Genomic DNA, 13,639 nt, shown 5'->3' with positions numbered 1-13,639 from the left:
CAAAAATAATGCTTCTTGGTAATCCATGCAATCTCACAATCTCTTTATAGAAAAGTTTAGCAACATGCTCAGCATCTGATGTCTTCTTACATGGTATGAAATGAGCCATCTTAGAAATAAATTTGACTACAACAAATATGGAATCATACCCCTTCACTATCTTAGGTAATCCAAGAAAAAATCCTTACTAATGTCACTCCAAGGTTTCTTAGGAATAGTAATAGGTGTATCCAAACTATTATTTTGACTTGCTCCTTTTATAATTTGACAAACTCCACAACTCTTTACAAATTTCTAAACATCCTTATACATTTGTGGCCAATAATACTTCTCTTTCAAAAAACTTCATGTCTTATCAATTCCAAAATGTCCAACCTATCCACCACTATGCTTTTCCTTAATGAAATTCAACTTCATAGAACTTCTAGGAATACACAACTAAATAATTTTAAACAACATACCTTCTTGAATGAAATACTCATCATACTTACTTATCTGATCTATTAGATTTGGTGCTCTGCACTCTCTCCCCACCTTAGAAAAATCAGGGTCAACATCATATAATTGTTTCATTTCATTAAAACTAAGAACTTCAACCTTCATTTTAGTCAACAAAGAATATCTTCTACTCAATGCATCAGTAACTTTGTTAGTAACTCTAGTATTATGCTTAATAACAAATGTAAAAATTTTCAAGTACTCAACCCACTTCATATGTCTTTGACTCAATTTATGTTGACTTTCCAAGTATCATAAAGCTTTATGATCAGTATACAACAAAAACTCCTTAGAAATCAAATAATGTCTCCGCTTCTTCAATGCTTGAACAATAGCATAAAACTCTTGATCATACATAGAATACTTCCTTTTAGCATCGTTCAACTTCTCACTAAAGAAAGTAATAGGTTTACCTTCTTGACTTAATATAGCTTTGATTGCATTACCACTTCCATCACATTCAACTTGAAATACTTTGTTGAAATTAAGCAAAGCCAATATATGTAATTCAGCAACCTTTTGTTTCAAAGTCTCAAAACTCTTATCAGCTCCATGTGTCCACTTGAATTCATTTTTATCACCCCTCATTGTCTTAGTCATAGCATTACAAACATCACTAAAATTATTTATAAACTTCCTATAAAAACTAGCCAAACCATGAAATAATCTTATCTCACCTACATTCTCAAGTGTAGGCCATTTCAAAATTGTTTTAACCTTCTCAAGATCCATCTTTAATCCATCAGCTGAAATCACAAATCCCAAATCCAAAATCTCCTCTTGCATAAAAGAACACATTTTCAGATTAATTAGCAACTTTTCCTCTTTCAACCTCTACAATACTTGTCTAATATGCTCAAGATGTTCTTCCTTAGTCTTATTGAATATCTGAATATCATCCAAATAAACAATCACAAACTTATCCAAAAATCTTTTGAGAACTTCATTCATCAACCTCATGAAAGTACTATGTGCGTAAATCAAACCAAAAGGCATAACCAACTATTCATATAAACCATCTTTTGTTTTGAAAGTAGTCTTCCATTCATCACCTTCTTTGATTCTAATCTGATGATAGCCACTCTTCAAATCAATCTTGGTAAAATATGTTGCTCCACTCAAATAATCCATTATGTCATCCATCCTTGGCATAGGAAATTTATATTTCATTGTGATTTTGTTAATAGCTCTAGAATCAGTACATATTCTTCATTCTCCATTCTTTTTTGGTGCTAATATAGTAGGTATAGCACATGGACTCAAACTTTCTTTGATCAAACCTTTTTGCAACAACTCATGCACTTGTTTGTTAAGTTCTTCATTCTTCATAGGTGTCAATCTATATGGTGCTTTTTTTGGCAAACTAGCTCTAGCTGGAATTAGATCCATACAATGACTTATGCTTCTTACTAGAGGTAAACCATTAGGAATATCATCAGCAATAATGTATTTATACTCATTTAGCAATTCTATAATTTCTACTGTCATTCTGTCATTACCAACTTCTTTTGCTTGGTCATTACTACCAACACTCAGTCCTCTAGGAACTATAGCAAAAGAAACTTGACTTTTTTATTTCATTTTCAAATTGCTTTCCATTAACCATGCAAACTTTTATTGTAGTACAACTGACCTCATCTAGACTTTCAATCAAAGGTAGCAATATTTTTTTCTTCCCATTTACCCAAAGAGTATACTGATTCAATCTTCCATAATGTATAGCATATCTATCATATTTTCAAGGTCTACCCAATAGAATATGACAACAATTCATAGGCATAATATCAAACAAAACTTCATCAAAGAAATGTCCAATCTTGAACTTCACAAGGCATTGCTCACTTACTAATATCTTATACTCATATTTGATCAATGAAACATGATAGTGTTTAGGATGCTTCAGCCTCTACAATTGCAACTTTGTAACCAGCTCTTTTGATGCCAAATTTATAGAACTTCCACTGTCAATGATCACTTTACAAAATTTTCCAACCATCTTACATCTTCTCTTGAAAAGACTTCTCCTTAAGATAGGTTTCTCATCACTTTCCTTATTACATAAGGTTCTTCTCACCATCAAATTTTCTCAAGCCTCGGGTCCACTTGGTGAACCCTAATCATATGCTTGAATCATAGTATTTATATTACCTTGCTCACTTTTAGAGGATCTACATTCAAACTATCTATGTCCTTCTTTACCACATTTGAAACAATTGCCATGAAATTGACCTCTAGAATAAGAATTATCTCTCCCTCAATAGAAATTAGTACCTCCTTAGTAAGAATTACCACTTTTCCATTTGGCCTTGCCTTTTTTATTATTCTTCCATTCAAATTTTTCTTTATCCTATACAAAATTTTCAGATCTATCACCTTCACCATAAGATCTACCTCTACCTCTCTGGAATCTACCCCCTCTACCTCTTTGTCTTTTTTCATGCTTCTTTGCTAACATCTCCTCAGCTTTCAAGGCATATTGGTATGCTTCTTCCATACTTTCCAACTTCACAAAACTTATTTCATCTTGTATTCCAGATATTAATCCATTAATGTACCTTACAATTTTCTCAACATCATCATCCACATGTCTAGATCTGATGTCCAATCTATAGAATTCCTCAGTATACTCTTCCACAGTCATGTCCTTTTATTTCAAATTTTTCATCTTCCTCAATAAGCTAACTTGGTAATCAGCAGGAAAGAATTATTTCTTTACCTTGTTCACCATCTTTGGAAAAGTTATGATCTTCTCCTTTCCTCTCCTTTGTCTATCAATTTACAAGTTCTCCCACCATAGTGATGCATGACCTTTCAACCTAGTGACTGCAATCTTCACCTTTCTATTATCAGGAGTGTTTTCATACTCAAAGCACTTCTCCATATCAGAGATCTAATCCAACATAGCATTGGTATCCAATTTTTTATCATAATGAACAACTTCTATAGTAGGCTTTGAATTTACCTTAGACAATAGTCACAACAATATTTCCTCATCTTGATCTTCTTTAGGTTCTATATTATGGTTTGGTGTTGCTACTTTATCATCACTTACATCATCAAGATGTGCTCCTCTCCTCTGGGCTATCTCCACAACATATAATCTGGCTACAATTTTTCTCAACTGATCTAATATGGTATTATCAACATTTTTTCTATGATGAACCATCTTTACAAATCAATTTTCTGCAAGACCATTACCCTCTGCAAGTTATAGGTCAAAATCGTAGATCTACAACCCTACAAACAAATTTGAATCATGGTTCTACATGATCCAATCTCCACAAGGATGAACCTCAGAATCTAATACCACTTGACACAAGGAAGGGGTGAATAACAAGGGCCAAAAGCTCACCCAACTATTGAAACCACCTTGCAAGAATTAACACAATGGAAGAAAACACAAAGAATAGCAACCAAAGGAGAAGAAGAGTGCAATACTTTTATCGATTTATCAAAATATCTTCATACATGCCCAACTATAAGGCCTTCTAAGTTATAGCCAAATACATATACATTCACATTCAAAGATCCAACAGCAAATTCTCACTTTTCAGTTCTTCTCTACAATCCTCTTCCAAAAACTTACCTAACTCTAAGCTTAAACACTCTATATATACTTGCCAAAATTGCTTATAGATCATTCTAGAACATTATATAAGAGGAAGGCCAACCCAAAAATGGTCTAGACACATTTCAAGAAAAGATCTTAACATAAATGTCGCAATCAAAATAAATCTTGAAATTTGTGTAGTGCTTGCCCCTAGGTTGCATTTTTGTTATCATTGTCGAACACTTTTAGGGCTAGTTTTATGTTGATGATTGTTAGTAACATTATTTTGAGATTATCATATATTGTTTCAGATTCAGTTTATTATATGATGAGATTACTTGGTACTTTTTCATGTATGCATGATGATTATTCAAGTGATTTTAGTTATTGATGATGATTAGATAGATGATTTATTTTGTGTGTGTTTTCTTATGGATACTTACCCCATACTTGCATGTGTTTGGTGTGTGTGTTTGTTTTCTTTCTGTATGGCATTTATGATGTGGTTAAGGAAGGGAGTCATAGTTACCTGCTAGTCGGGATCTACACGATACACCACTTCCTGCCATTGCGTATTTAGCTCAGTATATATTGTGCTTGTACATGTGTGGATTTTATGTAGGGTGCAGGTACCAAGTATCAACTTCTCTAAATTGCCAGAATGAGCGTACCCTATCACATTATCTCAATGGTAAGAGAGGGGAGATAAATACTCAAGTCCAAATCCCAACCCTTTAAGCCATTTGTTTTAATTGAAAATTAGGGCAAGTATCTAAGTTGAGTACCCTTCGAATACGCCGGATGATGTAATTCATGATATTAACCCTTTTGGTTTGATTTTGTATGTGTTTTGCTATGATAGGTTTTTTTATTTTACTTTATGAGTCTTTGGAGTATTTTCTATTAATTAAGCCTAATTAAAAGATTTAATTAATGGTTTAATTTAATGGAAAATTATTATGATATTTTAATATTTATTTTTTTTAATTAATTAAGAAATTAATTAAATAAAAGAATTAATTTAGAGATAAAATTTATAAGTTTAAATTTGGAATGTGATAATATTTATTTAATTTAATAATAATATATTTAGAGTTCATTTTTAAATAAATGCTAAATAATATTATTATTTAAGTTAATAAATATTTTATCAATTAAGTTCAAAAATAAATTTAAAAGTGAAAAAGATATTAAAATTATTAAAAGATTCTAGATCACATGATGCGTGCATGTGATTAAAATATATTAAGATAAAACAAGTGAATTTAATAAAGTGAGTGCATGAGATTTAAAATTAATAAATTAATTTTAAAAGGGTCAAGTGAATATTAAATAAAGAAATTAAATTAAATTAATTAATGTGCATTATTTTAATATTTATAGGAGTATGTGAGCTCTTGGGAGTTGTCATGTTGACAACACTAGAGTTTGCACTCTAATTATGCACGTGTTGTCTACACTTAGGAGTTAGTGCATTATTTGAGCACATGGTGTCTACAACATTCTAGACACATCATCATGCTTATCTTCTTATCGTGGAAGTTATGTGATTAGTTGTCATGCTTATCTTCTAGTTCTTTTTAGACACATTCTAGATGCATCTTAGAGGCCTTTATATAGAGGCTCTCCTAGTGTGTATGGACACCCTTATATGCTTCTACAAGCATTCCTAGTCACTGGGGGGGGGGGAAGGTTCGGTTCTTGGATAAATTGCGAATGTTGGAGAAGGAAGGAATTTTTGGAAAGGAGAAGGTTCTAAGAGGAAGAGCTTCTCTACAATTTTTTGAGGCGTAGCGAATTAGCATCAGTGTCTAGGTAGGCACTCGTGATTATTTCACATATTTTATTACGCTCTTTCCCTTCCTATCTTCATCGTGTCTGTTATGCATGTCTAAATAATTCTCTATGAATGAATCTTTAATTTTGTAATTTGGCAATGCATATTGTTTCATCCAATTATGAGAATTAAAAATATTATTGCAATCTTCCCTTAGTAAAATCAAGATTTGAAAATTGATTCAAATTTCGGTTGGAATTAAAATAGAATCTTATTATTATGCATTAGTTTTATATGATTTAATTAACTAATCTAATTTAATTTAATTTAATTAAGATTAGTTAATAGTAGAAGGAGTCTAATTAATTATTAGTCAATTTTAGTAAATGGATTTTTAAATGAGGGCAAATTAAAAGAAAAGAGATATTAATAAGTGGAATTAAATAATTGAATTATTAATGAGATTGATTTTACTTAAAATCAATGAGGATTATTTTAAATAAATGATTGTCCTTGAAGTGTTTAAAAGAAATTGTAAACTAAATATTTGAAATTTGATAATTATTATTCTAATAATTTGAATAATGGGAGATAATTCTATGTTTTATTCATGGGTTGACTTAGAGATTAAGCGATGAATCTTATACTTTGAAATATACCTAAAAAAAAAATTGAAACCTCATGTTTGGCTTAACCATGTGATTGCAAAAGAAAACCAAAATATGTGTTTGTATCTTGTTTCTCTATGCTATATGTGTTTTGGGGTTTTTCCTAGCTTTGACCTGTCTTAGGTTGTTACCAGAGGCTTGGGGGTTATGTGTTTGTGATGGCATGTTGATGTTATTTGATCTCAATCCTTTTAAAACACAACCATGGTAATGTAATGGTATGCTCTATGAGATGTTTGTATTTACTGATTGTTATTTCTTTTTAGTCTTCTTGTGTGAAGCTAAGGTGTATGTATTTGAGATATTGGACTTAACTATTTCTGAGTCATCGATTAGTTATACTTGGATTACTTTCCAGTTGCCTTGATGGGACTGAAGTGTTTGATTTATTCTTTATATTGTCATGTTGTGACATGTTTTGACTCTACCATTTTGGAGTCTTCGATCAGTATGATTTATTTTGAGATTCCTTACAGTTTCTTGTTGAGAACCAATGGATATGGTGATTTATTATTGATATGTATATTGAGATTTATATGGTTGCTCGATGAGGACCGATGGATATTTTGATTATCTTTAATATTGTGGATATTTGATGTTCTTATTGTGGATTATCTTTTGGTATTTTTCTAGTTGCTTGTATAGGACTGAGGTGATTTTGTGATTTATGATTCCATGAGCCTAGGGTAGGTTATCTACTTGTAGTGTCGGGAAGTGGCTTGCAATGGGGGTCAGGGCCCTAAGTGGATGCCAGGGTAACTCATTGTTAGTTATTTAATAAGTGAAAATATTTACACTAAATGGGGATTAAAATGAACCTAATAAGATAATTGTATGTTCTCGCCCATGCCTCGAGTGCTAGTAAAGACTAGGATGGGAGTAGAGAGAATGCTTGGTTGCAACCTTGCATTTCATATTATGCCTCATCAGTATGAGAGGATACTAGTGGTTGCATAGGGATCACTAGGGGGTCAGGGTCTATTGAGAGACTACCAGGGTAACTCTAGTTTGATCCGTGCAATGACACTTTCCCGCTTACATAGTAGGTTTCCTACATGTCTTTGTTGTGCCTCTGGGTGTAGATGTCTATCTATGTGTTGGAACCTTTGAGTTAGTATGCTTTTAGGATTCTTGGACTTAGAGGGTATTTATGCTAAGTGATTTGATAACCTGTTTGAGACTTGAGATTATCTCCTCAGAGCGGTGGGAGTGGACCATTTAGGTTCCATGCAGTCAGGTGGTAGTATCTTTTCACTCTTACCATTTGAGATCCGTTTGAGACACTGTGGTTGATGCATTCTTTGATTATGATGGTGGACACAAATCCTTATGTTGATGATTAGCATATGTTAGATGATGTTAACTTATGCTTTATTTTGCATGGTTAGATTTCTTATGCTTATGTTGTAGCATGTTAGATTTCTTTTTGCATATGATATGGTATGTTTTAGGAGTGATATTTCCACTATGAAATAATATCGATGATCTCTTTAGTGATTTGGAATGTTATGCACGAAGGGATGGCTAGGGCCCACGATGGTCTAATGATGCTATTTACAATTGGGAGGAACCGTGCATTTAGATAATTATGTGTAGTGTTTATGATTTATGGCTATCCTTTACGATGGATGTTTATATCTTCTATGATGATGTATCATGTATGGAATTTGGTTTCATTTACTTTATTGCACTTGCATCATGGATTAGAATAGGATGATGTAATTCATTTTCACACATGTATATTCTTTTAAGCCTTTCGTACCTTATGTCATGTACAATGGATGATTGATCATTTCGAATTTAATTGCCAAGAAGCATTCTGAAACAAATGTGTAATATGGACATTGGACTTTCTATTTATTCTTTCATGTAGATGTGGTAGTGGTTAGACTTAGTATTAATTATATTAAATGTGACTCAATGTCTTCGGATCCTTAAGGAATGTAACCTGTTATGTATGCTTACAGTTGATTGTATGTTATTACTTCTGCTACTATGTGTTTGATATGACTGGTTTATCTTTCATGATTTAAAAAAAAAATTGTTTGGCAAACTTAGTAAAATTTTAGGTTAATTCTTTTGGATCCCTTGGCAGGGTGTTACAATTTAGCTAATAAAAATCATGTCTAAATATTGACACTCAGCATAAGCAAGAAAACTCAACACATGAAGGGTGACTCAGCATACATTGGGTAACTCAACACATGAAGATTCACTTGGCATACACTAGGTAACTCAGCACATGAAGGAACACTTGGACAATACTATATTGCTGCAGTAACTTGGCACCAGCTAAGTGCTACACTAACCCGGCACCAACTAAGTGCTATAGTAACTCGACACCAACTAAGTGCTATAGTAACTCGACAGTAACTAAGTGCTACAGTAACTCGACACCAACTAAGTGCTATAGTAACTTGACACCAACTAAGTGCTATAGTAACTCGACACTAGATAAGTGCTACAGTAACTTGGCACCAACTAAGTGCTACAATAACTCAACACCAACTAAGTGCTACAGTAACTCGGCACCAACTAAGTGCTATAGTAACTCAACACCAACTTGCAAAATCAACAAAAATAAGTAGAGGATAAAAAGGCAACCCAAGAGGCTCCTGCATCAAAAACCCTACACTTTTCTTGATGATGTAAGAAAAGGACAAGATGATGTATGTATTCATGATTAAAAAGGGGGTTAATTATGGCAAGTTTAATTAGGGTTAACCACAAATAGAAAAAATAATTACATGCAAATATAACCAATATCATATAATAATAAATCACATAGAAGAGAACAAAAGACACAAGGATTTAACATGGTTCACCCAATCCCTAGGCTATGTTAGCCAACAAAAAGTCCAATATTATTATTATCTACTAATTACAATATGCAATCCCTTATAGCTCAATACTGCCATAAGAAGATATAATTTTATCATATATTATGAAATCCCTAATCCTAACCTATTTTATACAAGCTCTTTTTGCCTACCAAATTAGGGCTAGAATAAGTCATTCAATAGAAAAAATAGCATTCATTGTTATAATAATGATTCATTTTTAGCTTCAAGGGTGCTACCCCCAAAAAACCCATAGGGGCATTACCCCTTGGGCCCACTTGGTACTACGATAGGGAGCATGCCTAGGGAACTGCTCTAGGATCTTGTCTTGGGGCTACTATCCCCAAACCCCCATAGAAATAATTTGAGGGAAAACCATGCCAAATAAAACTTTGAGTTTGATTAGGCTCTACATCATAGTAATCTCGCACTTGGAGACTAATCACACTCCACAATAATAACCTATTGGAAATGTAATGATGATTGAGTGACTAAGAGGGGGGAGTGAATCAAGAACCACTTGAAAAAAAATTCACTTAATGCCACTTTATTATCTATTCTACTAGCATGCATGGAATATAAATAAATAAACAACACTTTGACACAATATTTGGTAACCTAGAAACCCTCTAAGGAGAAAGTAAAACTTGGGTAGGGTTGACACCCACAATGCTTTGCTACTGTACTAATAAAGTTGGCATGTTAAGGCTTACAATTAATTACTTCTTCTAATCTACTCAATTAAGAGTTGTAAATAGGACTGCTAGGTCCACCTTGTGAAATAATTTATACAATAAAATAAAGTATGTAGTAAGTTAAGAGATTCTACAGGGACTATAAGGTCCACCTAGTTAAAAGATTGAGACCGATACACCTGTTAGGATGAATCGGCAAGTTGGTCTCTATTATGTAACTTTATTTTTTGATGAAGATCCTTTGAATATTATATTGATCACTGTTGGTCAATTTTGTCTTCCCATTGAAATCACCACATTTGAATTCAATGTAGTAATGTTCACAAGTTTTAAATATTCAAATATTCAAAAGGGCACAAATACCTTATGCTAACCTTATAATATTTATTTCTCTATGCATTTTAATGTTTCTGCAGGCCCACAAGTTCACGATTGTCAGATCAAGAGATATCTACAATTGGCACTATCTCGCTATGGAAAGTTGCACATTATTTTGCCATAGAAACATAGTGCCTTTTGGCCACATGTTAGGTGGGTCCTCCCTTTCCTTGTTGTTTCTCCAGCACCAAGTTTTGCTAGATCCACAGCGGGTGCTATGGCACTATCAAAAAATTTGTGTTCCTCGTCATTAGCAACATAGCGCCCAGACAAAAAGTGATACTACGGTGACATTAGAAGGAACATGGGTCCCAAGCATGCCCCGTTGGATATCAGTGATGACATGTGGCACACACAGTAGGACCTTAGGCAACGTGGAAGGATGACTATGCTTGGAACAAGATTTTGATTCGTCACTAGCTGTGCAGATCTTTTGATGTCAGTAGTAGCCTGGACCCATGCCCCTTTCAAATGCACAAACATTTCTTCACCCTTGGGTCAATCTAAATCAATGATGGGTGCTATCTTGCTATGGAAAGCTACGAGGATGTTACCCATAGTGACATAGTGTCATTGTGCCACGTGGATCAGTGGGGCTAGGTCACGCCAAGATGAAGATGCCAGGTTATGCCAGGTGGTTGCCAAGTGTTTCATGGGCCTGGAATTTTGAGTAGGCAAGTGCAATATTATGAGGATCTTCCACGATAATTGATCTCGTGGAGATCAACAATCGGTGCTTTCCCGTGAGATGAAATTATGAGGACTTGTCAGACAGGTTGGCACATGGCTAGTTTCTTATTGGTTGGTATACTGATAGGTCGGATCCATCTTGCTCGCCGCCAAATCTCAAAAAATTAATGGTGGGCACTATCTCGCTATGGAAAGCTATGAGGATATTACCCATAGCAACATAGTGCCTCGGCAATGTGTGGCAAGGTGGGGCCGAGTGTTATGAAATCACAGAGATTGTACCAATTCAGGCCGAGTTAGATGCCAGGTGTGCTAAGTTGGTATGTGGGCCCAAAAGTTTTAAGGAGATAGCGTAGTAATAAGATGAGTCTTCATGATCGTCAGATCATTCTAGATCCACAGTGGGTGTTATCTCACTATGGGAAATTGCTCAAAGGATACGCATAGCGACATAGCACCTCGGTGACATGTCTCCCAGTGGGTTCAATGGAGGCAGTAACGATTAGTGGCCAACAGTTAATGTGACTATCATGGTCAGGGTTGCAAGTTGACGTAGTTAGTAAAGAAAGATTGGTCAACCTCGGGAAGACCTTGTGGGTGGCAAAGAGAAATGAACTAATTAGTCTGCATGGTCTATTTTGCTTACAATGTTTTGCTGACTCACTAACTCTGTTGATTCATGCACCAAAAATAATAAGAAATTGAGGTTTTACACACATCTGATCTTTTGATCGATTCTAACCACCAGAAGTGAATGTGAAGCATGCAGAGACACTCTACCACCCTGATCTAATCTATCTACTTGGTCAGAGTGCAGTTATAGCACCGCCTCTATCTCCTCAAGGCCTTGTTTTAGTTAACAGTCAGATTTTGTGGTACATAAAGCTATACTTAGATCAAATTTCTTCAAATCCCCATGATCATTCTTGGCAGAGCCTTGATGGCAGTGGTTGCAGGATAGTTTTGGAGGGAAAATCTTAGTTATGCCTGAACTATAAAGGCAATTTTTGTGAATTTTGCAGGGGTTTTCGACCTTTCTCTATTTTCTCTATTATTACTCTACACATTCTTAGTGTAAATTCCCCTGTGCCTCTAAACTATATGATTTATTGTCTTACCTCTCTCAGCCATTGGTATGAAAGTGCAAGAACTCTTTACCTCTTACTGGTGTTTTGTAGAGATCTATGATCTGCATGACTGTATCTCTTTGGCCTATGAATGATAATATAAGTGAATCTCTCTTTCCTTGTGTCATTCATCTTGGTCTTTTGATTTGCATGTGATTATTAGATTAAAGCAAGTCTGAATGTAATTATCCTTAGTTTCATTCTAGTTCAATAGTGCATATATGGGTAGAGTTTGGTCTGAACACTCTATTTTGGTGCATCATCTCTTTAGATTAGATTAGGTAGATTTTCTTTCATGCTCTCCTTCTCCCTTTTCCTCTCCAAGAATAGTTAGGTGCACCTTGATAGTAAGAGGAAGCTAGCCTTCTCCGAAGACTCAACCTCATAGTTCAAGTCCCACAGCTTGGAGGTTGTTTCCATGTTTCACTAGGTTGTCCTCATGCATAGGCTTTGGACAAGGGTGCAAACTTAAGTGAAAAAAAATTTTTGCGTGCTCGGTGGAACAACTTTTTAGAAAATTTCAAGCCTACTGGTGTAAAAAGGGAAGATTTCAAGATCAATATCGAGGATATAGTACTGGCTTCGATGTTTAAGCCTTCAAGAGGCTCATTCTTCAAAGTACTTGGTGACTCTAAGATTCAAATACATATTTGGTTCCAGACCAAAGTTACAGTGATTCATGCCTAGAGTTGAAACAAGGGCATCTTCTAGAGGTAAGTTTCAGTATCAAGAGCTTTCATTTTCAAACCCTAGAAGAAGGAAGACTAGAATATCTTTATCACCAGTTAGGAGTGCAATAGTAACAAATACACCTACAAGATCCATCTCTACTCCTCCTGCTGTTAGATCTCAGCCTAGACTGCCATCAATACACATCAATAGATCACTTATCTATATAGTGTTGCCTAGAGCTCATACTTTTGCCACCTTTAATAGTGGGAGCCCTCTCTTATTAGCCCAAAGACATGACATGCCAGTAGCTACCCTCAAAAGTATACCATAGTTTACTGGTGAAACTTCTATCTCTCCCTCAGAACACATTCAAGAGGTTGCAAATGTCTGCAATATCCATGGTATTACAAAGGATGATTTTTTCATTAGGCTCCTAGCCTCATCCTTGAAAGGAAAGGCACTACAATGGTATAGAGGTTTAGCTCATGGTTTTATAACAGATTGAGATGGATTAGGAGCAAGATTGTGCAAACATTTTGAGGATAAAAGTGACTATTTGTCACTGTTAGAGAAGTTGACTAATGTAAAAAGAGCCCCCCATGAATGTATAACTGATTTTAATTATAGATTTCAAAAGACATGGGATAGAATACCTACTTTAGTGAAGCCTACCCCTAGTAATGCCTTCTTGCATTACCTTAGAGCTTTTAACAGTGATATTGCCACTACAATCCAAACTATGGG

The sequence above is a fragment of the Cupressus sempervirens genome, chromosome 2 (genome assembly GCF_028749045.1).
Source record: "Cupressus sempervirens isolate cs-2001-9-10 chromosome 2, ASM2874904v1, whole genome shotgun sequence".
Taxonomy (NCBI): Eukaryota; Viridiplantae; Streptophyta; class Pinopsida; order Cupressales; family Cupressaceae; genus Cupressus; species Cupressus sempervirens.
Note: the sequence above shows the minus strand (reverse complement) of the source record.